Raw genomic sequence first — 25755 nt, forward strand, 5'->3', positions numbered from 1 at the left:
GTTTGCAACGCCTCTAGATCGCATTACTCTAGTGGTGAAGTGGCTACATTGAATTGTGCAGTAACCTCTCCAGCTAGATACTCTTTGTATTGGTCAATTGAGCCAGAAATGCGGGATTTTGCTTATGTGAACACCACTGATTTTAATGGTAAAACGAAGAACGTAAGTATGATGTTCAACGTTACGTTACTGTCAGACCAAAATACATTTAGCTGTTTTATAAAAGGACTAAATTCGTTGGAAAGGAAGCTTTTGTGTACATTAAAACCATTATTCGAATTTGTCGTCATAGATAGCCTTCAGATTTTGTCTTCTACATTTATTCTTGGTAAGAATGCTCAGTTGGAATGCAAGTATACTGAAATAATGACTGTACATATTGTTGAGGCATTTGCTAAAAGAGATGATATATTACCAGGCGCTGAAAATGTATATTGGGTCTCAAACAATTCTGCAGTAAAAAAACAAATAGAGAATTGTAAAGATAATAGCACAAGATTGCTGACAATGAACATTTCTTCTGACATGAACTACGGTAAAATTACTTGTATAGTTGGCCAATGGAACATTTCTACTATCATACAAATGTTAACAGAATATGCAACAACTGTACAAGTTTCAACAAGGAAGACAACTATACAACCGACAACTCAATCAAATACACATACCAGTATTGAGACAATTACAAATAAAAACGAAACATACGTATACATTTTAATTGTGGTTAGAACAAATATATTATTCGTGGCGAGTACAATGATTATCTATTTTCTGTACAAACAAATTAAACGTACATACTACAACGTCTAAGTTAAGTACCTAGTACCAAGTACCGGTACTTATATACGTTTTTGTTATTTAGGTTATTTTTAGTATTCTGTCGCTGTTAAAAAACGAGTAAAGGTTAATCATTTTTGTTTTTTATATTGTAAAATAGTTATTTAAATATGAAGAAAAAGTTAATGACAGACAATACACAGTTAAACCAGGGAAGACATTTTCACTCTTCCCTCTGGTTCAACATTGCGCGTATAGGCCTAACCATTCTTAATTATATAATGCAAATAAGTAGGCCTAAAGACACTATAAATAGGCAGTGTATATTATATAACAGTAAACCTATAGCTAGTATTTATATTGTATTGTACAATTTTGTGAGGAGAAAAAAAATTGGTTAAGGCATACTTATGTATTATACTTGTCTATTACATGATTATCGGAAAATAGATCGGTCGATGAGAGAAGGTACAGGGATAAGAAACGACGTGAGATTGTTTAAGGATGATAATCTGGAAACATCATGCCAGCTTATGTTAAACAAATAAATGACGAAGGCAACTTTTAATTTTAAAAAAAGATATTTTTAGTGAACTAACTTAGTGTGCTATGTTGTTATTGAGACGGTTTTACTAAATATGCCATGATTGTTTATAAATAATTATGTACATTGTAAACGTAGATCAAATATAACAAAGTTATGTAATAATTATTTAAGTTAGTGTAAGGCTTCCGTTGCAGTTGGTCTACAAAGTTACTCCAATTAAACATATGATTATCAAAGATACGGCACTGGATCTTTTGAAATTAGTTTTAAATCTGCACATTTTAAGATATAGATCTCATACATTGACATTTTAAACTGTCCATTATAATATCAAAACGGAGCTTCAACGATTAATCTGCGGTTAAGATTGTTACAAAATATCTTTACAATTTTTTTAATGCAAATACATATGATTAATTTCAATTAAAATTAAGAGAGATTTTTTTTAAAGAAACTGTACTTGTTGTCTCATTTTTTTACTCTATTAAAACAATAAATTTGTTTAAATTAATTGCTGTTTTATTAGAAGAACCAGACTTTAAAACCTTTCCTCACAGAAACTAATGTTTTGTTTACATAACCAGTTACAGAGGGCAGCACACTATTTCAATAGTATATTGCAAACTAAACAGTACCAACGAACCAATAGGTTCTTTGAGTAGGCCTACTTGTTACATCTGATTATGGTACTACGAAATGTAAAAAAAATGTAAAATCAATTTTTATCTCATCATAATTGATAGAATAATTACAATAATATAAAATCGTGTTACTCTAATCTAAACATAAAATCTTCAATCGGGTTGAAGTATAGACTATATCTATGTCTTGGAACCACTACTGTCTCTTCTTCAGTACAGTAAGGGTCGACAATGGATGGCTATATCGATACAGTAGTATAGCAAAAACGCCAGTTAAATCAAACCTAGTAGACCTACCGTTGGATTTTACGATCATTCGGGAAATTATTTGTGTTTTGTTTACTACCGTACGTTGGTTTGGAATATTATATAAATACCGGACATTATTCTTAATTTTATTAGTTAGAAAGCTTAGATATAACAATAAACGCATCGTACTGATTGCCCTGAATTCATTTAACATACGATAATATCAGCCATAGTGTTCGTGATCGAGTATTATAACTTCTCGACAAAATGAAGGTGTGGTTACATGACGTATTCTTTATAACTTTCTGGGGAGACATACCACGCCAGTTTTCCTTGTAAACATAAATACATTGCCGACCCAGTATGAGGTTCTACTGCATGTCAACCTTCACACAAAATACAGACATTTTTCAGATTTTGAATATGCCATTTTGCAGTTTTAATGAAGTTATTCACTTTCAAATAGAAGTTGGTATAATGTCAGTTTCTACAAACATTTTATAGGAAAAATTTCCTATCTTTGTAAAGTACTGTAAAATGATTATGGTAAAGTATTTGATAACATAGAGGGGGCTAAGTACACAAGTTGACATCATAAAAAAGATGCACTAATACTCGACAGCCCGCACAACTGAATCATCATATCATCAAAGATAAATAACTTTCAATACATTTTTTTTCAATTAATAGAAAAATGTATCTGCCCTGAAAACTTTATTGATATTATTCTACCGTGACAATGATTTTACTTATAAAAATATAACATAAACGGCTAAATTTAACCAAAAATAAAATTAACTGACAGAAAATTTGGCTAATAGTTTGCTTTAAATATAGTTGTTCAGGTATATAGTGAATAACTATTAATAATGTGAAATTAAAATGATAATACAACAAAAAACAATGTCATATACAGGGCTGCTCAAGTTAGTGTTGACCGACCAACCAACCGACCGACCAACCGACTGACATAGTGAGCTGTAGAGTCGCGTTGCACGCACGCGACTAAATATGTGTTCAATTGACTTTGCAGGGGAACAATATATCTTTAATAAGAAAAGGAAGCGCTGAAACAATTATTAAAAATAGAATGTATACTAATATACACATTGTTTACGTGTCTCACTCGCGGTTTTACTTTCAGAAGCGTGATAAAAATACTCATTTATGTATTCCAATTATGATATTATGCAAGGTTTATTATCTCGGTTTATCTTGCACTTTATAAAAGCTGATTTGTATACAAGTTACATAAATTGTTTTCATTCTTTCAAAAAAGTATATACTTGATGCTTAGATTGATCACAATTTCTTTATCTTTTTCGATCAATGTACAATAATGATATAAGTCTACAGTAAATATGCATTTTAGATACTTAAGACAGCAGACATTCATTTTCAATTTTTCAATAGATTATTATTTATTATTACGCTTGTTATTGGTATCAATCATGAAATCTAAAATAATACATATGGAATGCTTAAATCAATATATATATATTATTATTATATATCAAATTAATTAATTAAATTTCAGTATATCACCGGGCGGTTTAGAATTAATGTTCTTTGCCTGATTTGTTTATATATATAAAAGTATCTCTTCGGAGATCCCGCCTCGTGAATAAAAATACTGTAAGATGAGGGCGTATCAATTTGATCTCTGGTGCGCGTGCGTACAACTGAGGACTAGTGCTGTTCCGCCGTACCACGCCGAGAATGTTAAAGAGTCGCTATCCAATCGAGTTCGAACAATACCATGAAAGCCCCAGTGGTCTAATGGTTAGGACATCTGCATATCAAGCAGGCGGTCCGAGTTCGAGTCTCGGTTGGGTCGACTTTTTCTCATTCTCACAGATTTCCTCATCTTTATCGTTTCAAATTAATTAATTAAATTTCAGTATATCACCGGGCGGTTTAGAATTAATGTTCTTTGCCTGATTTGTTTATATATATAAAAGTATCGCTTCGGAGATCCCGCCTCGTGAATAAAAATATTGTAAGATGAGGGCGTATCAATTTGATCTCTGGTGCGCGTGCGTACAACTGAGGACTAGTGCTGTTCCGCCGTACCACGCCGAGAATGTTAAAGAGTCGCTATCCAATCGAGTTCGAACAATACCATGAAAGCCCCAGTGGTCTAATGGTTAGGACATCTGCATATCAAGCAGGCGGTCCGAGTTCGAGTCTCGGTTGGGGCGACTTTTTCTCATTCTCACAGATTTCCTCATCTTTATCGTTTCAAATTAATTAATTAAATTTCAGTATATCACCGGGCGGTTTAGAATTAATGTTTCTTTCTTATATATATATATATATATATATATAAATCAATGATGTTGCGTATATATATATATATATATATATATATATATACGTCAAAGTAGAAAGATCTAGGCGATGGAATAACAACTGATGAACTTAACAAAAGGTGTTTTCGAGAATACGATTTATGTATTACTGTATTTTAATATATTTATTCTGAGCTGTTTAAAAGTGATGTATATGCGTGTTTACTTTTATTCATCATGAACAATGAGCTGCTTGATTGATGCTACATATTTCGAATTGGAGCTGTTGTAGATAAGATTTTACTAGTGACCGGCAAAGTGAAACCTCAGGGTGTTACGGGTCCATTAGAATGATGGCATGTCGGCCTAACCATGGAATGTTCATTTCTCGTATCATCGTAATAATGCATTTATTTGCTTTAATTCCTGCCAAAAGCGATATTGGCTGTAATCCTTTTCTTGCTGAACAACATTTTTTCTAACCTAAAAATGTTTTACCAAATAAAACACATTTTTTCCAACCTGTTCCCACACCCACCCTTTAATCAAAACAAAAACATTCTATTCTTGTACTTTACACAGTTTTATTCTCGAACGTTTTACACGACCTTTCTGATAATTTTGTATTAGACCTATGCACGGAAATCACACAACCTTTTGTATTCTGCTACAATTAAGTCGAAAGAATTAATTGAAACTACGTAACTAAGCCTACTGTGCGTTATCTGAAAAAAAGTTGATATATTAACGAAACTACCTGATCTGCCGACATTCGAATTTGAAACTCAAGTAACTAGATTTAGTATCTTTTGATTAGTGATTAATAATTTATCTACAAGAAAGAAGTCGTTTTCTTCAGCCTAAACCTTCGAAAGAATTATTGTTTAATTTTCGCATTACGCTGCCCTTTTCTAATATCGTCTTAACAAATACTATAGAAGATGCTCAGCAACAGAGTAGGTCGTGTCATTGTGATGCTGCATGTTTTTGCTTTAACAATTGTCAAAAGCGAGGTCAGTATTAGATGTAATCCAGTTGGTAGAATTGATGCTTTCATTGGTCAAGAGGCCTCCGTAAGTTGCCAGATCAATCGTCCAACTAGTTCGCATAAAGTAAACTTAACCGCTAAGTGGATTCACAACATCGATACTGTCGTAAAAGAAGAGCATATATCAGTACATTCTACTGCTTATGTAATTAACATTTCACTAAGCCTTAATAATGTAACACTGTCCGACAAGGGTACTTATACAGTATCGGTGAAGGATATAATGAATAAGATAAATTTACTCTCTAATCCTACCCAGTTATTTGTTTGGCCATCGCCATTTGTAGAAATGTGTAACGCCTCTCAATCGCATTACTCCAATGGTGAAGTGGCTACATTAAATTGTGCAGTAACCTCTCCCGCCAGATACTCTTTGCATTGGTCAACTAAGTCAGAGAACATACAGGATGTTGCTTTGGTGAACATTCATACAAATGGTAACACGAAGAATGCAAGTATGATGTTCAACGTTACGTTACTGTCTGATCAAAATATGTTTAGCTGTTTTATAAACGGATTAAATTCGTTGGAAAGAAAGATTGTGTGTACATTAAAGCCTGTATTCAAATCTGAGGTAATAGATGTTCAGCTTTCATCATCTACATTTATTATCGGTGAGAAGTCTCAGTTAGGATGCAATTTCACTGAAACAATGACTACAACTATGTATATTGTTGACGCATTTGCCAAAAGGAATGACATTTTTTCAAGTGCTGAAAACGTATATTGGATGTCAAATAATTCTGCAGTAAACAAACAAATAGAAAAATATAACAACGTGAGCAGCCTGACATTGAACAACATTTCTTCTCACATGAACTACGGTAAAATTACTTGTATAGTTGGCCAATGGAACACTTCTACTATCATACAAGTTGTAACAGAATATGCAACAACAACTGTGCAACTGACAACTCAATCAAATACACATACCAGTATTGAGACAATTACAAATAAAAACGAAACATACTTATACATTTTAATTGTGGTTAGAACAAATGTATTATTCGTGGCGAGTACAATGATTATCTATTTTCTGTACAAACAAATTAAACGTACACACTACAACGTCAAAGTTACCTAGTACCAAGTACGGGTAACATATAATAAGTTTTTTAGGTATTATTAGGTATAAGTATTCTGCCGCTGTTAGAAAACGAGTAAGGTTAATTAATTTTTGTTTTTAATATTGTAAAATAATTATTTAAATATGAAGAAAAAGTTAATTACAGACAATACACAGTTAAACCAGGGAAGACATTTTCACTTTTCCCTCTGGTTAAACATTGCGCGTATATGCCTAACCATTCTTAATTATCTAATGCAAATAAGTAGGCCTAAAGGCACTATAAATAGGCAGTGTATATTATATAACAGTAAACCTATAGCTAGTATTTAAATTGTATTATACAATTTTGTAAGAAAAAAATTGTTGAGACATACTTATGTTACCTTTCTATAAAATAACGAGTTATTTAAGCTTTAAATCTATTCTATTACATGATGAAATCGGTAAATAGATCGGTAGATGAGAGGAGGTACAGGGGTGGGAAACGCCGACGTGAGGTTGTGTAACTATAATAAGGGTGATAACCTGGAAACATGCCAGCTTATGTTAAACAAATCAATGACAAAGGCAACTTTTAATTTTTGTTTAAAGATACTTTTAGTGAACTAACTTAGTGTGCTAACTTATATAAGGTTGTTATTGAGAAGGTTTTACTAATAATATGCCATGATTGTTTTAAAATAATTATGTACATTGTAAACGTAGCTCAAATATAACAAAGTTATGTTCGTAATAATTATTTAAGTTTGTGTGCTCAGTTGCAGTAGGCCTATAAAGGTAATCCAATTAAAAATATGATTATTAAAGATACGGCACTGGATCATTTCTGAAATTTTAAATCTGCACATTTTAAGATATAGATCGCATGCATTGACATCTTAAACTGTCCATTATAATATCAAAACGGAGCTTCAAAAAGAAGCTGTACTTATTGGCTCTTTTTTTACTCTATTAAAACAAAACATTTTTTTTAATTACTTGCTGTTTTATTAGAAGAACCAGACTTGAAAACCTTTCCTCACAGAAACTAATGTTTTGTTTACATAACCAGTAACAGAGGGCAGCATACTATTTTGCAAACTAAATAGTACCAAAGAACCGATAGGTTCTTTCATAGTACTTGTTACATCTGATTATGGTACTACGAAATGTTTAAAAAAAATGTAAAATCATTTTTTATCACATCATAATTGATAGAGACACATTACAAATAATTATAATAATATAAAATCGTCTTACTCTACTCAAAACAGAAAATCTTCAATCAGGTCGTATAGACTATATCTATGTAAGTAGACCTACCGTTTGATTTTACGATCATTCGGGAAATTTTGTGTTTTGTTTACTACCGTACGTTGTTTTGGAATATAATATAAATACCGACCGTTATTCCTTATTTTATGAGATAGAAAGCTTAGATCTAATTATAAACGCATCGTACTGATTGCCCTGAATTCATTTAACATACGATAATATCAGCCATAGTGTTCGTGGTCGAGTATTATAACTTCCCGACAAAATGAAGGTGTGGTTACATGACGTATTCTTTATAACTTTCTGGGGAGACATACCACGCCAGTTTTCCTTGTAAACATAAATACATTGCCGACCCAGTATGAGGTTCTACTGCATGTCAACCTTCACACAAAATACAGACATTTTTCAGATTTTGAATATGCCATTTTGCAGTTTTAATGAAGTTATTCACTTTAAAATAGAAGTTGGTATAATGTCAGTTTCTACAAACATTTTATAGGAAAAATTTCCTATCTTTGTAAAGTACTGTAAAATGATATGGTAAAGTATTTGATAACATAGAGGGGGCTAAGTACACAAGTTGACATCATAAAAAAGATGCACTAATACTCGACAGCTCGCACAACTGAATCATCATATCATCAAAGATAAATAACTTTCAATACATTTTTTTTCAATTAATAGATCTAGGCGATGGAATAACAACTGTTGAACTGAACAAGAACTGTTTTCGAGAATGCTTAACAGTCATATACGATTAATGTAAACAAAACATATTACTGTATTTTAATATATTTATTCTGAACTGTTTAAAAGTGATGTATATGCGTGTTTACTTTTATTCATCATGAACAATAAGCTGCTTGATTGATGCTACATAGACCTATTTTTTTCCGAATTTGAACTGCTGCAGCAGCTGTAGATAAGATTTTACTAGTAACCGGCGAAGTGCAACCTCATGGTGTTACAGGTTCCATTAGAAGTATGGCATGTCGTCCTAATCATAGAATGTTCATTTCTCGTATCATCGTAATATTGCATTTATTTGCTTTAATTCCTGCCAAAAACGATATTGGCTGTAATCCTTTTCTTGCTGAATAACATTTACCAAATGAAACACATGTTTTCCAACATGTTCCCACACCCAACCTATAATCAAAACTAAAAATATTCTATTCTTGTACTTTACACAGTTTTATTCTCGAACGTTTTACACGAACATCCTAACTAAGCCTACTGTGCGTTATCTGAAAAAAGAAGTTGATATATTAACGAAACTACCTGATCTGCCGACATTCGAATTGAAAACTCAAGTAACTAGATTTAGTATCTTTTGATTCGTAATTAATAATTTATCTTACAAGAAGGAAGTCGTTTTCTTCAGTCTAAACCTTCGAAAGAATTATTGTTTAATTTTCGCATTACGCTGCCCTTTTCTAATATCGTCTTAACAAATACTATAGAAGATGCTCAGCAACAGAGTAGGTCTACGTGTCATTGTGATGCTGCATGTTTTTGCTTTAACACTTGTCAAAAGCGAGGTCAGTATTAGATGTAATCCAGTTGGTAGAATTGATGCTTTCATTGGTCAAGAAGCCTTCGTAAGTTGCCAGATCAATCGTCCAACTAGTTCGCATAAAGTAAACTTAACCGCTAAGTGGATTCACAACAGCGATACTGTCGTAAATATTGAGCATATATCAGTACATTCTACTGCTTATGTAATTAATATTTCACTAAGCCTTAATAATGTAACACTGTCCGACAAGGGTACTTATACAGTGTCGGTGAAGGATAACATGAATAAGATAAATTTACTTTCACCACCTATCGAACTATTTGTTTGGCCATCGCCATTTGTAGAAGTGTGCAACGCCTCTAAATCACATTACTCTAATGGTGATGTAGCTACATTGAATTGTGAAGTAACCTCTCCAGCAAGATACTCTTTGACTTGGTCGATTGCGCCAGAGATGCAGGATGTTGCTTTGGTGAACACTGATACAAATGGTTACACGAAGAATGCAAGTATAATGTTTAACGTTACGTTACTGTCCGATAATAATAAAAATACTTTTAGCTGTTTTATAAACGGATTAAATTCCTTGGATAGAAAATCCGTGTGTACCTTAAAGCCTGTATTCAAATCTGAGGTAAAAGATCTTCAGTTTTTGTCTTCCCCATTTATTCTCGGTAAGAGTTCTCAGTTAGAATGCAATTTCACTGAAATAATGACTACACCTATATATATTGTTGACGCATTTGCTAAAATGAATGACATTTTTTCAAGTGGTGAAAATGTCTATTGGATATCAAACAATTCTGCGGTAAAAAAACGAATAGAGAAAGGTAACAACACGAGTAGGCTGACATTGAACAACATTTCTTCTGACATGAACTACGGTCAAATTACTTGTATAGTTGGCCAATGGAACATTTCTACTATTATAAACGTGTTAACAAGAACTACAACAATACAACCCACAAGTCAACCAAATACAAATAACATGTCTACAATTACTACACCATATAATGCTACTGCCACTTACTTTATGTCAGCTATCATAGGTTCACTTGTACTAGTAACTTTTCTCATAACGTTGATATGTTGTGTTGTGTACAAAATATATCGTAAACATGACTCCGAATCTACAATAATACGATACCCTGAGATTAGGCTTAACCAACGTAATGTGTCTGTAGCTGGAATTAATACAAACATACAGATTGGACTTGACGTGTCTGCAACAAATACAGAAGAAACAGTCGAAAACATTTATGACGAGATCAATGATGTGATGCCATATCGGCATTGTAGTAGGCCTACAATGCATAGGTCTACACCGGAGTTTAACGCATCGCTTGAAAACAGGACAGAACTTATATCTACGAACCAAACGAATGAGATACTACAAATATTATCAAGTCCGAATTATACAGAGGTCAGTAATACAAATGCTAATGTTAAAAGGTCTGAAGAAAAGAACCAAATTGTTCGACTACATAATCAACAAACATCATTAACTGAAATAAGCACAAACCAATTAACTATATCTCTACCAAGAATGCCATTAGTTGAAACTTTTGGTAATGGCGTTTTAACAATAAATCAAAATAAAACGTTGGACAGTGCCGAAATAAAAATTGTAGAAGATAGCACATCGAAGTGTAACATATCTGTTGATAGCAGTTCAAATTCTCGTTTCACGAGAATGAATAAAACACATAGTGTAGGCCTACTTGAGCTATTATCAAGTCCAAATTACGCTGAAGTTAACAAGAAAGGTGATGATGTCAAAATGACGTGTTTTTCAGAAAATAAGGTAAAAAATAAAGAAGATATGAAGATAGTTGGCCTACCAACAAATCATATATCTCTAGATGGAAGTACAAACCAACCAACATTGGATGGACCTAATCATACGGGACTTGATATGACTACACATAAAATATCAGATAATGATTATGACGAAATAAAAGATTGCAGTAGCAGCATGGAAAGCAAGGAACAGTTGAATGTCAACCATACGAATGTAACTCAAAATGACAACTTTACAATACTTCAACTATTATCTAGTTCGCACTACGCTGAAGTTGACACTAACAACACCAGTGATGAAACAGAGAAGTGTTTTTCAGAAGATAATGCAATGAAAGAAGACAATATAGCAGATATTTTATCAAGTTCTGAGTATGATCAAATAAATATTTAAAAATTTGAGACAATAACTAAAGATAATGAATATTGCGCCCTCAATGTATTTATCCGTAATTTACAATAGAATACATACAATACAATAAAACGTTATTATCTCATTTGGTTGTGGTAATACAATTTTATGAAAATGTATATAATTTTGTTTTAAATTTATATAATACAGTATTATTTTAAACTTGATAAAAATATTTTGTTTAAATCATTATTATTTGTTATTAAATACGGTATACTTGTTTTTTGTGATTTTTTTTTTATTTCAATTTCATTTCAAAAAACATTCTTTTCTATGTACAGAGTTCGTAATAAAACTAATTATAAATAAGAAACCCAAAAAGCAAAAACTTATGAAGGGCTGTCTAATATATAAAGGTACAGTTTAATCAAAAAAACAAAAACATTTTTGCATGATTCTACTGAATGCTGCTAATCTTTTGGTTAAATCATTAACCTTTAGGCCAGTTCGTAATCACTGTCTATTGTAAATATTAGGACAAAAGGGAAAATCATTCAATTTTTTTTTTATACTTCATAATATTTTTAAATGTTAGAAAGTTGTTTTATTTGGAGAAACATATTTTTATTGTTTATGTTATATTTGTTCTTTAAAACACACTGTACTTATAAAGGGAAGTTTTTTTAAATATTCGGTTCAACCCTCATAACTTCATAACTAACATGGCGTTAAGGATAATATATTGTCCCTCTGAAAATAATGTTTTAACATTTAAAAAAAATTATTTTCACATACTAGTTATTCAAATCAAAACTTTAAAAAAAATTATTTACCTAAAAAAATGAATTTAACCATTCATTTTGTCTTTTTATAAATGAAGACACTTTTTTTCTGTCATAATTTTCTAATTACATACATTTTTTTACAATGTAACTCGTCTCCATCAGTAAAGATAAAATAATATGGATTTTATTATTATTAATTTTACACTTCATTCAAATTAGCAGTAAACTTGTTATAGTATAACAGTGATATCAGCATTTACCCGATTTTAACTGCTTGACACAGGTGTTTCGCGTTCCAAAATTATGTTTAAGAATGCGCCTGAACATCTGTGCCAAAATGTATAGTTTGATTAATTATTCTACTACCACTATCACTATTTATATTGCAATAATTAACAAAAATGATAATAAAAATATATTAGATGTTAAAAAGCTTCTTCATCTTTTCTTTTAAAAGGGGGTGATGTCAACCGATCTCTATATGGCAATATGATTTTGGGAACCCTTCAACGTTCACTGCAATAGTGATCAAGTGCAAATATTCAACTTCATGTTCTTAAAGATGTATTGTCCCCCAAAAACATGAAAAATGAAGATTAATTAAATCAAACTTTGAATATGTTATTTTGTAGTTTTAATAAAGTTAATCACTTCCGTAAAAAATAAAACCAGACAAAATAATGTTTTCACTTGGTTTAATTCAACTAAAACCCATTGGCTGGCCTATTTGACCATAGTTTGCATAAAATTACAGTTTTTTTAGGTGAATACATTTTTTTATCAATCCAGTTTTTGGTAAAAGTGGATAACTTTTATGTTACATTAAAATGGCATATTGAACAAAAATTTTGTGAAGAATTATTTTTTCTGGGGGATCTTTAAATATTATGACATCCAGAGATGGATGGAATGGAAACTAATTTCTTATGTGTAATTGGGTCGTTCTGAATCTGAATTTTGCACAGTATTTTATAGGTTCGAAATAAAAAACCGTAGCGTGTCAGTTGTTCGTAAGTTAGACCAAAATTCAAATTTATTTAGTCATCGTTTATAATTACAATTTCAGTATATAATTGATGGCAAGGATCCTGCCAAAGGAGTGTTTACAATTCTGTTTTCGCCGGACCCGTTTACCTAAAAACATAAAACAATAAAACACCACTTAAATTAAATAAAAGTTAGAAAGTAACGACATTTCCTATATACATTTTAGTGTTGTTCATCAGCATAAAGCGATAGTGTTTTTTAATATGTTTATTTATACGTTTATTTTTCTTTCAAAAATATTCAGTTTATTACCGCCAGTACATGTGAATTCTTCCCACAACTTAGGTCCATGTGTGTATAACTTGCATAAATCCTATGACGTTTACTCTGTGAATATCGTAAACGTTCAATATTTTCATTTCCTTAAACAATGGCTCTGATGCTTGTCTGAATTTAGAGCTTTAAGAGGACTTCTAACGTGCTCTTATGTACCACATACCAAATTACCATATTGAATGTGAGGTAATACCAGGGTGTTACAGACTGATACGGACTTTTTGAGGAAAGAATTCTCTTACATTTAGAAGTATTCCAGTTGCCCTAGACACATTTTTGCTAATAAGCATTGAGATACTGGATATACAGTAATATAATAGACATGTCATGCAATGCAACGATGATGATCAAGTACTTATTCGTGAATGCGAATAGCCAATGAGGTTGCTTAACTATATTCAATTCAAATTGAATGGTTGTTTTGCTTCCGTGTCATTACGAACGAGGAATTAGAGGAAGTGCAGCAATAATCAAAAACGTTGGTACAAAGACAAAGTTTTCTATATTTATATCATCGTATTTTATGATAATTACGAAAATTAACTTTAAGGTGAGTGTGTGATAGTAGAATACAGCTCCTTGCTGTTAGTACTACCTCCCACTATCCATGATTTGAACACAGCTGAAAACAGAAGGCCTAACAATTTTTATGCAGTTTTATGTATACTCATATCAAACAAGTCACCATCTTTGTTAACTAGTCTACTATAAGTGTGTAGGTGAAGGACGTACTTTTTTTGTAACAGTATTTGTTATTTATTAAGTGGTCCGCACTTACTTAGATGGATCAACTGTTTTGATTGTTTTTCTTTTTGTTTTAATGTTATTTTATCTTTATATTACGTTTTTCTGCATTTTTTCTAAAAATATTTTAAACTTAAAATAGGCCTTTATAGCTATAGCTACATACTTTTTACTTCACTTCACAGCAGTAGGACTACTTGACGGAACATTCAAAGACGAACATAAAGCAATTATGTTACTCACAATAATAAACCATAACAAAGTAATCGTTGTTTTACAAGTATTTATCTCAATAAGTAGTGGATGCAGTTTAATTTCGTCTCCAAATAGGACAAAAACTGTCGTTAAAGGCAATCCATTAGTAATGAGCTGTGTCTTTTACTGTCACAACAAGAATCGAGCCTACATTGGATCGTGGACGAAAGGGAACATTAACGTAATAAACAACGAACATGGAATAACTACAATAAGTCCAACATCTCATAATTCCAGTGGAACATTTGTAAATACCACATTAAAAACATACAACACAGCAGTAGAACACGAAGATGTATATCGATGCCTTTTGTATGATCCCGTTATCGATATTAACGTTGGAACTTCTGCTGGATGCCACTTACACGTGTTGAAGCCACCAAACTCAACATTTCCACTCATTAATTCCAGAAGTCTTGAAAATGGCATAGGTCTACCGGTAATGATGGCAACGTGTTTTACAGAGAAAACTGTTCCCATACCAGAATTGCATTGGCAAGATAAAAGTGAATCATTATTTGCCACCAATAACGTGACACACGTTGAAATTAATGGGATATTTAAAGTTGATGTGGAAGTCGTTTGCATTATGCGTTGGTATACTGAAGAACCACGATATGTCCATATCAGACCCCAACAAAGTCAAAATACGACGGATTTGTATGCTGATAAAAAGACATTTTTGTCAACCACTGATGAACCAATATGGCAAACGGAAAAGAATGATGGAAAGTCTGAAAAAGAAACTAATTTTAATATTATAATAATTTGTATTATTATCAATATCGTCGTTTTTATTGTCAACATTTTGTTTATCTTTTGGCGCAAAGTTAAACGAATTATCCGTCAGTCGACAGAGAAGATGTCTGAAAGTATGTCTTCTGTTTAATTTTTTAAATAGGCGAACTTTTATGACGAATCTAAAGCGACGATTTTGATCATATGCTTTTGTACATTTTGCTTTCGGAATGTATGTAAGTCATTTTCTTTTATGTAACTTTTGTACAGTTTGTATGAGGTAAATTAGAAATAGAAACAAATTTAAATAGGTTAAATTCAGAAAAATATAGAGTGTAGCCTACCGAAGGCCTGCTCCTGTTGACATCACAGTTATCTCCCTTCGTGGATGGATTTCAAATTTTCAATGTGTGTGTATTACTATCGCCATTGATCTTGTTTACAGACCTATTATTTGCATCGGCGAAATTATGACTTTCGAGGGCTACGGATACTTGTTTGCTTATAAGATCAGCTATTAATGGACCTTCGAATGCCTTCCTAACGCTGTCCTCAATAAATCTGGCTAGATCCGGACTACTTATCACGTCAGACAATGCCTTGGAATGTCTTGTTGCCTTGCCTGCGTTAGTGGCGGGAGCTTCCTTTGTGTTGGTAGCCATGAGGCTAGCTCGAATAGGCACAGAGTTGAGGCTAAAAAACAGTAGTAAAAGTACCTTAAATGCTCCAAAACTTATATGTATCAGTATAATATGTTACTTAGCGACCAGATAAGCGATAAAAGTCAAATTATAACATCGGAATTAGCCTCAAACTTAACGTGGTATTTATTTTTTTTATCTATTTAACTATAAAATTAGCCATGAATGCTAGTTCCTCTTTCAATAATAATCGTAGGGCTGTTATAAGCAAAGATACTATAGCGCCACGAAGTGGCGCTATGCGCTATACGATCTTTGGTTATAAGCACACAGATCGAAGTTGGATTGGGAACATTAACGTCATAATAGGTCTCATCATGGAGGAAATATTTCCTCCATGGTCTCATCAACAGAGGTTTTGTTTGCGATCCAGAGTCACAGTTGCCCTTGTAACAGAAAATTAGTTATATATTAGCCTAAAGATGAATTTTATGCCATTTTTGCAATATAAATTCTTTTCTTTATGTAATGTAGTTCCTATTGTGTATTTTGGAGAGACTAGTACCAGTTTATTTCTCAATTATTGATGAGTTATGAATTATTAATTTTTTACTATATCAAATGTAACAAATATTTAATCAAAATGCATGTGATGACAATCTGTACTAAACAAGTATGAAATCCACGTGATGTTGCAGAAAGTGAAATGTAATGTCAGGGTAGTTATAAAACTTGTTATTATTACATTATAGAAATTTTTGAAATCATTAAAAAAAATATTTTTATATTTCAAAGATGTAGGCCTAGAGAAAACTTGTTATATTACACGGTAACGTACATTATAGACATTTTTGAAATCATTAAAAAATATTTTACTGTGTTTTTGTATGATATTTGTATTATTTAAAGTTTGTAAATATTTTTATATTTCAAAGATATAGAGAAAACTTGTTATATTATACGGTAACGTACATTCATTATAGAAATTTTTTAAATCATTAAAAAAAATATTGTTAATGTGTTTTTGTATGATATTTGTATTATTTAAATTTTGTAAATAGTTTTATATTTCAAAGATATAGAGAAAACTTGTTATATTATACGGTAACGTACATTATAGACATTTTTTAAATCATTAAAAAATATTTTACTGTGTTTTTGTATGATATTTGTATTATTTAAAGTTTGTAAATAGTTTTAATATTTCAAAGATATAGAGAAAACTTGTTATATTATACGGTAACGTACATTATGAGCGCCACATGGGTGGAGGATACCGGCGCTATATAAATTTTCATTTATTATTATTATTATTATTATAGACATTTTTGAAATCATTAAAAAATATTTTACTGTGTTTTTGTATGATATTTGTATTATTTAAATTTTGTAAATAGTTTTAATATTTCAAAGATATAGAGAAAACTTGTTATATTACACGGTAACGTACATAAGCCTATAGAAATTTTTGAAATCATTAAAAAAAAATATTTTTATATTTCAAAGATATAGAGAAAACTTGTTATATTACACGGTAACGTACATAGGCCTATAGAAATTTTTGAAATCATTAAAAAAAAATATTTTTATATTTCAAAGATATTGTAATGATTTTGGGGTAGAAGAAAAAGATAGAGGGCAGCAGATGGAGGCAGAGTTAGGCAGGAAGAGAAGCAGAGAACGGACGTGAGAAAAAGGCAGAGAGGGATTGGAGAAGGAAGGCAATGGAGGGTTACCTCGAGCTGCGTTAAAAAGGAGGGAGATATTGGAGCTGGAAAAGCGGAGAAGCAGGGAGAAGACGTGTAAAATAAGTAGAGACATTAGAGAAATTGGAAAACAAAGTGTAGAGAAGATTAGAGAAAAGAAAGAGAAAATTAGAGCTGAATAATAAAAGGAGAGTTAAGACACAGCAGGTAAGTTAGCCGGAGGGTACAGCCTACCGCTTGTGCTGCTGTTGGAGACATAGTGAGCCGGAGGTTGCGCCTACTGTACTGGTTGTATCACTATTTGAGACATAGTGAGCCGGAGGTTGCGCCTACTGTACTGGTTGTATCACTATTTGAGATAGCTGAGCCGGAGGTTGCACCTACTGGTTGTGTTACTGCTTGAGATACAGTTAGCCCGTGGTACACCCTGTGGTTGTGAAACTGCGTTGCTGGTGGGTACACCTTTTAGCCAGTGGTTAAGACTACTGGTGGTTACCCTGTTAGCCGGTACGTGGTTACCTGCTGTGGAGGTTACACCATTGTTGGTGGTTACGTTGCTGTGGAGGTTACACCATTGTTGGTGGTTACGTTGCTGTGGAGGTTACACCATTGTTGGTGGTTACGTTGCTGTGGAGGTTACACCATTGTTGGTGGTTACGTTGCTGTGGAGGTTACACCATTGTTGGTGGTTACGTTGCTGTGGAGGGTACACCATTGTTGGTGGTTACGTTGCTGTGGAGGTTACACCATTGTTGGTGGTTACGTTGCTGTGGAGGTTACGCCATTGTTGGTGGTTACGTTGCTGGTTGGAGGTTACGCCATTATTGGTGGTTACGTTGCTGTGGAGGTTACACCATTGTTGGTGGTTACGTTGCTGTGGAGGTTACGCCATTGTTGGTGGTTACGTTGCTGGTTGGAGGTTACGCCATTATTGGTGGTTACGTTGCTGTTGGAGGTTACACCGTTGTTGGTGGTTACGCTACTATTGGAGGTTACGTCATTTGTTGGTGGTTACGCTACTATTGGAGGTTACGTCATTTGTTGGTGGTTACGCTACTATTGGAGGTTACGTCATTACTGGTGGTTACGCTGTTGTTTCAAGTCCGGCGTAATAGCAGAACTAATCTAATTAATTATTATAATCGGTTGTTACTAATAATTTGGAATCAAAGAAGAATAAAGGAGGTTACTCCAAAACTTGTAATTGATTTGTTTGTTTCATTTGAGTGTGCCGCAGTACCGCAGACCCCTCCCCCCAAAAGGGAACGAACCCGAGAACGGATTTTCGTTACATTGGTGGCAGCGGTGGGATTGGTCGTGTTGCGGAAGAAATGACTCGCACGAAGGAGCAACCCAGAACCTATGTGTTGAAGTCGAGGGATTCTTAAAACTTAGGACTTTACTTTTGTTTGTTTATTTTGTTGATTGTTCTTTTTGGATTATTATCGGGGACCGATTATTTTAGGGAGGGGGTAATGTAATGATTTTGGGGTAGAAGAAAAAGATAGAGGGCAGCAGATGGAGGCAGAGTTAGGCAGGAAGAGAAGCAGAGAACGGACGTGAGAAAAAGGCAGAGAGGGATTGGAGAAGGAAGGCAATGGAGGGTTACCTCGAGCTGCGTTAAAAAGGAGGGAGATATTGGAGCTGGAAAAGCGGAGAAGCAGGGAGAAGACGTGTAAAATAAGTAGAGACATTAGAGAAATTGGAAAACAAAGTGTAGAGAAGATTAGAGAAAAGAAAGAGAAAATTAGAGCTGAATAATAAAAGGAGAGTTAAGACACAGCAGGTAAGTTAGCCGGAGGGTACAGCCTACCGCTTGTGCTGCTGTTGGAGACATAGTGAGCCGGAGGTTGCGCCTACTGTACTGGTTGTATCACTATTTGAGACATAGTGAGCCGGAGGTTGCGCCTACTGTACTGGTTGTATCACTATTTGAGATAGCTGAGCCGGAGGTTGCACCTACTGGTTGTGTTACTGCTTGAGATACAGTTAGCCCGTGGTACACCCTGTGGTTGTGAAACTGCGTTGCTGGTGGGTACACCTTTTAGCCAGTGGTTAAGACTACTGGTGGTTACCCTGTTAGCCGGTACGTGGTTACCTGCTGTGGAGGTTACACCATTGTTGGTGGTTACGTTGCTGTGGAGGTTACACCATTGTTGGTGGTTACGTTGCTGTGGAGGTTACACCATTGTTGGTGGTTACGTTGCTGTGGAGGTTACACCATTGTTGGTGGTTACGTTGCTGTGGAGGTTACACCATTGTTGGTGGTTACGTTGCTGTGGAGGGTACACCATTGTTGGTGGTTACGTTGCTGTGGAGGTTACACCATTGTTGGTGGTTACGTTGCTGTGGAGGTTACGCCATTGTTGGTGGTTACGTTGCTGGTTGGAGGTTACGCCATTATTGGTGGTTACGTTGCTGTGGAGGTTACACCATTGTTGGTGGTTACGTTGCTGTGGAGGTTACGCCATTGTTGGTGGTTACGTTGCTGGTTGGAGGTTACGCCATTATTGGTGGTTACGTTGCTGTTGGAGGTTACACCGTTGTTGGTGGTTACGCTACTATTGGAGGTTACGTCATTTGTTGGTGGTTACGCTACTATTGGAGGTTACGTCATTTGTTGGTGGTTACGCTACTATTGGAGGTTACGTCATTACTGGTGGTTACGCTGTTGTTTCAAGTCCGGCGTAATAGCAGAACTAATCTAATTAATTATTATAATCGGTTGTTACTAATAATTTGGAATCAAAGAAGAATAAAGGAGGTTACTCCAAAACTTGTAATTGATTTGTTTGTTTCATTTGAGTGTGCCGCAGTACCGCAGACCCCTCCCCCCAAAAGGGAACGAACCCGAGAACGGATTTTCGTTACAATATAGAGAAAACTTGTTATATTACACGGTAACGTACATAGGCCTATAGAAATTTTTGAAATCATTAAAAAAAAATATTTTTATATTTCAAAGATATAGAGAAAACTTGTTATATTACACGGTAACGTACATAGGCCTATAGAAATTTTTGAAATCATTAAAAAAAAATATTTTTATATTTCAAAGATATGGCAAGCCTCAGCTGTCTGAAGTATTCAAAATATTATATTATTATATCATTTTTTTATTATATTATATATTGTATTGTAATGAATTATACGTTTTGCATTATATTACTTGGTTTTAGCATTATATTATATCTATTTCTAATATATTATGTGAAAAATGTAACAAATTATTGACTTTTTGTATTATATTATTCGGTTTTGGCATTATATTATGAACATTTACTATTATATTATTAATAAAATACATTATATTATAATATAATTGTATTATATTAAACGCATTTACCTTACTTTATAACATACAACATTATTATATTATACGGATTCGTTAGTTATATTATTATTTTGTATGATGTTTATTATACGTCACGACTTATTTCAGTTCTTCTAACTCTTTCTCTCCCTCCCCCTGCTCACTAACAATCAGCGGCAGAATCTGAATTGTGTGACTGTTGAAGAATAACTAATTATCTTTACTACGTACTAGGCCTAGGCCTACTAGGGGATCTAGCCTAGACGTAGCTAGTTAGACAAGTGACCAAGGACCACCGGACAGCTACAACTAATACTACAATACAATAATACTACTACAATAACTAATACTGCTACTACCTAGGCCTAGCTAGTAGAGTACTAGGTAGCTACTACTAGGCTCTAGGGCGTATGTATGATGTTAACTACTAGGCCTAGGCCTACTAGTACTAGGCTAGGCCTAGACTTAAGTTGTAGTAGGCTAGGGCCGGGCCTGCTGCCTTAGGCTAGGCTACTACTACTACTACTAGGCAGTCAGCCCATGATGGGTACGAGTAAGCCAAAATTTTGGATAAGTAAACCAAAATTTGGGTACGAGCGAGTTGGCATGGGTACGGGTTGACCTGTATCCTTCTAGCTAATTGTACTAGGCCTAGGCCTCAAGTAAGTCTACGCTACCCAGTCCGGCTACAATATGGTTTATTTTGTTTTATAGCTTTATTGATAGCTGGGTTCAAATCTGGGTTGGGATGGCTTTTTCTCATTCAAAAACAGATTTCCTTATCATAATAAAATAATATATGAATTTATTTGTAATATTGTAATGTATACATAATATAAGTAATTGCCATTGCATTTATTATTATTTATTATATATTATACGGTTACCCCTTAATTATACTATAGTATAATTTCCTTGTTATATTTTACAATATTTTCTTCATAATTCTACAATTTTGTCTTTCACAGCACAAATTTATCATACTGAATCATCACACACCAAGTCTCATAAATTTCTACTGTATTTGTCCAAGCTACTCCAGCTACATGGTATTGCCTTGAGGCTAAACTACACGGTATACTGGCACTACCATTATTCCTGGCTCGTCAACCTGGACCACATAAGCACAGTTTCAGTTTCAGTTTATTTACCATTTCAATTTCTGAACATAAGAGATGAACAACTTATATGGATGGATAACCGTAAGAGCGAAGCTCGTTTACCGGTCACCCGTTAGTGCAGTAACATTACGGACAACATAAAGACAGGACAAAGGTGCAATACATGTGAACACTTGTGTTTGCAACCCCTTGGATAAAATAATATATTTATATAAAGGAGAAAGTTAGATATTATAATATTTCTTTTCGATCATACAATGATAATTTTAAAATTAATTAAATCCTAAGAAGTCATACTACTGATTCAAAATAGTGACTGACTTACACCCTGTGGTCAAGACTTGCTCTTATGCTTATTTCCTCCAACATACAGAGTACATAGGACTATTTTTATTCATAACTGTTGAATTGCATCCCAATACACAGTACCTATTGGTATTACAGTATAACTAAAAATACAAAGGCAACTAACACAGATAGTTCCAATCTACTCCCAACTACCTAATCTAATAATAGTACTATTAGCATACTACAATACACTTTGTAGACAAGAAGTAAGTTGTATACACCTAGAGGACTTATGGTAGTACAGTCGAACGCCCTCTCACTGGCCCGGTCAACATAATCTATACCTAGATTATTGCAGTAATTAAAGTACATTATTACAGAGATTTTTTTGTTGTTGCAGAAATCAACGTTATGTGTATAGAAAGCAGTACTCGTATTAAAAACTAAGCAGGTTGTACTCTTGAACGCAAACTGGCAGGATATTTTGAATATTTTTTATTGTTGAAATGAATGGAATCCTAACTTCATTTTCTACGAACTGGAGACGAAGACATATTATGACCCTTTTATTTAAATTTATTTGAATAGACCTCCATGTAAATTCATTAAAGGCTACATGATTGTTTTATATTTTAATATGTGATACTAATAGTAGAAAATTATTGTGTATAATGAGGACTAAGAATCTGATATTCACTTGCATTCTCATCTTTTTAAAATTTTATTTATAATGCTGGTAATGAGTTTAAAATTTAATTATATTGACTAGTTTTGATAATAATTATGTCCTTATAAATTCATTTACATTTCTTTTGTGTAATATAGTTCATATATTATGTATTAAATAAATTGGTAAGGCCCTGTACTGTTATTATTTAAGGAAAGTTTATATACACTTATTTTATGCCTACCAATATTAGTATAATTGTTTATATAAATATTTTGTCTAATTGCCTTGATTTTTTGTATAGGCCAATGGCATCAATGTTTTTCTCAAAGCAAATTAGCCTAATAATGCCACATTTAGACACATGATTCATTGATTTCTGATATTCTGTACTTGTGTATGCATTACTAAAATAACCTAGTAGTTAATATATTTCATTTGTAATGTATGTATAAACATTCATTTTTTTTTCACATTTTTAAATTTTAACATTATTACAATACCTACCTTTCTGATATTGTTACTATTGTATGATATTTTTTGAGGCAGATTGTTTTCAATAAAAAAAAATTTTAACAAACAATTATTTTGACTTATACTGTACTATGTTAGTTCAGGAGATGAAGTGTGTGTGGGCAGAATCTGGTGTGAGGTGTATATTTGTCACTTTAAGACCTAAATTAGATGTTTTCTGAAGAAAAGAAGTAAAAGGATACGCTTTCAAACAACTCCAAGAAGATTCACACAAAAATAATTACTTTCCAATAAAATAGTATAACAGTGTATATTACAGTACATTGAATAAACTCGAGCGGAAAAATAACGCACATAAAAAAACACTCATATTCTTGTCGAAAAGTGCCCTCTATAGTTTTCTATTAATTTATTAATAATTATTATTAATTAATGAGTAATATGAACATATTTTTAACATTCAATGCTGGAAACTGGTTCTACTCCTAACAAAGTTTCATACCTCCAAATTTCATCAACGTATTCAAAGCACTTAAATAAATATCATTTAACATTACAAATCCAGGTTTTGATAGAATTTTGCTTAAAAACATATACAAAAAACATCGATAAAAAATACTTTTCGTATTCAAAAACATTTGATACTTGGTATAAATGTTCAATATAGGTTGCTCCATCCATATTGCAAAAAAAAAAATAACTATCAAGCCATATCACTGATTTTTTAAATTTACGTTTTTACAAAATGTACACTTATGAAAGACTATACAATTCCAACTCATTTTTTTCAAGCTAATAACTATTTTGAAAAAACAACCAACAAAAAACGTTCATGAATGCAATTTTGTTTCTGTGAATAGAGCAACCTATAGTGAACATTTATACCAAGTATCATCTGTTTTTGAATACGAAAAGTATTTTTTATCGATGTTTTTTGTATATGTTTTTAAGCAAAATTCTATCCAAAACCCGAATTTTTTATGTTAAATGTGATATTTAATATTGAAGTGCTTTGAATACGTTGATGAAATTTGGAGGTATGAAACTTTGTTAGGAGTAGAACCAGTTTCCAGCATTGAATGTTAAAAATATGTTCATATTACGCATTAATTAATAATAATTATTAATAAATTAATAGAAAACTATAGAGGGCACTTTTCGACAAGAATATGAGTGTTTTTTTATGTGCGTTATTTTTCCGCTCGAGTTTATTCAATGTACTGTAATATACACTGTTATACTATTTTATTGGAAAGTAATTATTTTTGTGTGAATCTTCTTGGAATTGTTTGAAAGCGTATCCTCTTACTTCTTTTCTTCAGAAAACATCTAATTTAGGTCTTAAAGTGACAAATATACACCTCACACCACCAACCTCCAACACACCAGATGCCCACACACATTTCATATCCTGAACTAACATAGTACAGTATAAGTCAAATTAATTGTTTTAATTTTTTTTTATTGCTGCCTCAAAATATATTATACAATAGTAACAATATCAGAAAGGTAGGTATTGTAATAATTTTTAAATTTAAAAATGTGAAAAAAAACTTATTGTTTATACATACATTACAAATGAAATATATTAACTACTTGGTTATTTTAGTAATGCCTACTCAAGTACAGAATATCAGAAATCAATGAATCATGTGTTTAAATGTGGCATTATTAGGCTAATTTGCGTTGAGAAAAACATTGATGCCATTGGCCTATACAAAAAATCAAGGCAATTAGACAAAATATTTATATAAACAATTAATACTAAGTAGGAATAAAATAAGTGTATATAAACTTTCCTTAAATAATAACAGTATAGGGCCTTACCAATTTATTCAATACATAATATATGAACTATATTACACAAAAGAAATAATGATTATCAAAACTAGTCAATATAATTAAATTTTAAACTCATTACCAGCATTATAAATAAAATTTTTAAAAGATGAGAATGCAAGTGAATATCAGATTCTTAGTCCTCATTATACACAATGATTTTCTACTATCACATATTAAAATATAAAACAAACATATAGCCTTTAATGAATTTACATGAAGGTCTATTCAAATAAATTTAAATAAAAGGGTCATAATATGTCTTCGTCTCCAGTTGTTGCAAAGAAGTTAGGATTCTATTCATTTCAACA

General features: G+C 32.6%; 1 long non-coding RNA gene across 1 annotated transcript; it reads left to right on the forward strand.

Moving 5' to 3' along the window:
- Positions 1-17634: 17634 nt before the first annotated feature.
- LOC144845197 (uncharacterized) lies at positions 17635-20798 on the forward strand. The gene is made up of 3 exons (XR_013612505.1): positions 17635-18733; positions 18808-20312; positions 20387-20798. It is a non-coding gene; the product is annotated as an uncharacterized LOC144845197 (long non-coding RNA).
- Positions 20799-25755: the final 4957 nt, after the last annotated feature.

Source organism: Antedon bifida, chromosome 6, assembly GCF_963402885.1.
Source record: "Antedon bifida chromosome 6, ecAntBifi1.1, whole genome shotgun sequence".
Taxonomy (NCBI): domain Eukaryota; kingdom Metazoa; phylum Echinodermata; class Crinoidea; order Comatulida; family Antedonidae; genus Antedon; species Antedon bifida.